Source organism: Halyomorpha halys, unplaced genomic scaffold (genome assembly GCF_000696795.3).
Source record: "Halyomorpha halys isolate HHAL.00 unplaced genomic scaffold, Hhal_1.1 Scaffold306.1, whole genome shotgun sequence".
Classification (NCBI taxonomy): Eukaryota; Metazoa; Arthropoda; class Insecta; order Hemiptera; family Pentatomidae; genus Halyomorpha; species Halyomorpha halys.
The window spans coordinates 148,728-150,494 of record NW_027106917.1 but is presented as its reverse complement, the minus strand read 5'-3'; the positions used below and the strand labels follow the sequence as shown (position 1 = coordinate 150,494).

At 31.7% G+C, this 1,767-nt stretch overlaps 1 protein-coding gene across 1 annotated transcript in view; it reads right to left on the bottom strand.

The window, feature by feature from the left end:
- LOC106681058 (mitochondrial-processing peptidase subunit alpha) overlaps nucleotides 1-1,767 on the bottom strand; it is a 28,569-nt gene that overhangs the window by 5,406 nt on the left and 21,396 nt on the right. The window lies entirely within an intron of this gene.

Genomic DNA, 1,767 nt, shown 5'->3' with positions numbered 1-1,767 from the left:
AGTCTTTGTGTGGAGAGAGAGGTGAGAGGACGTCTCCTTAGAGGAGTAGGTCCTCATGAATTTCTGTCTGGCAAGAAGATAGAAGCCATTTTGGACGCTTGGACGCCAGAACAATAGGAAGAAAAGAAAACATAAAGGATCTCAAAAGGAAGACCGTGAGCTTGGTTAGTTTTGTATGCATAATAATAGATACATGTGTAAAATAGATTTTAATTTAAATTAAGAGAAATTATTGTATCTGTATTCTGATTGTCTAGGAACCACACGCCCTGAGATTAAGAGTCTCTCTTTTTATATAATAAAATTATATTATCCATTTAAGAGTAAAGTTCTTAATTTGAACCCAAAGTTATCTCTTATATTTGAAGAAAGTTTAAAAACTATTCAAATTCTTTTTTATTTTATTTTTAATATTTTTAAAATTATTACAATATATATGTTACAGCGTTAGTCAGCTGTTATTTCAATGTCAGGTGATCGAGTAGATCAGCTGATCGATGATGTATATACAGAGGTATGGAACACAATAAAAGTCAGTCTTTGAGTAACAAGCAAGTTGGTCATTTCTATCTCCCTTTTCTCTTTTTCAGTCTTTGAGCTCAGAAACGTTTAACTTTAAGGAAACTTTAAGATAGTTAAATCGAGCAATATTTAAAAAGCACCTGAAATTGAAAAACGGCATGCCTCAATCTCACAAGAGGAGATCATAAAACAAAAAAAAGGCAATTTAATCAGCTGATCGAATGTATATAAAGACAAGTACCGAACCCAATAAAGCCAGTATTTTACAGCAGTTCAAGTGTGTCACATCTTATTCCTTCTTCTCTTTTTTAACATTTTGCTTTCACCGATACTTAAGTTATATATATTATAATATCCTATATTTTTCAATAAATAGTTGTTTTTTATGTATAGATGATTTTATTTTTATGTATTAACATAATATATTGTTCATTTGTTTTGTTGAACCAAAAAGCAAGCTAACCAATTTTCATCAGTAAAATATGGAATCACAAAAGACATTCTTCAGAGCTTCAAGATGGCGGCGCTATTCTGAAGTCAGTAGAATCACTGTCATGTCGAGCATATTTTTAACTTTATTTATCTTCCTATCATGATTGTAATTACAGAATATTTAAGAAAAAAATAGAAGTCAATAATAAGTGTTAAAGAATAATACTCATAAAGAAAATCATCAGCAAAAGCTGTTGTGCTGCAATCGATGTTGCATCGAACATCTAGGCAGCACTCATTATTTAGAGATCACTGGCTGGCTGTTTAGGCGCAAAGGGGAGGACGTCTCCATGAAGAGTTGGTGCGGACCACCCTCTGTCTAATGTCAGGGTACACATATAGAAAAAGAAGACGTCAAAAGTCACCAGACATCCAAGAAGATTATATCATTAAACGATGAAAGTGACTTTTTGTTGTTCGGATGACATATAGATTAAAGAAGTGGTAATTATTGGATATTTAAATTATACCAATTCTACAATGTTGTTTCATCACAAGCGAGGCCAGGCTTCTCTAAGATTAAAGTATATTTGCAGGACCAGGCATTAAGAATGATTGTGTATTTAGCGGAAAGTCTTAGTTGAACAATCATTCTCAAGTAAGCTATGGGACAGTTTAGGTAGCTCTAGGGAGATTCTGCTATACTAAAAACTCTACCATGAATTTCTTATAGCCTTCCAAGATATATCTTTATATATATATTGTAATAATTTTTAAAAAATATAAAATTAAAATAAAAAGAATCTGAATAGT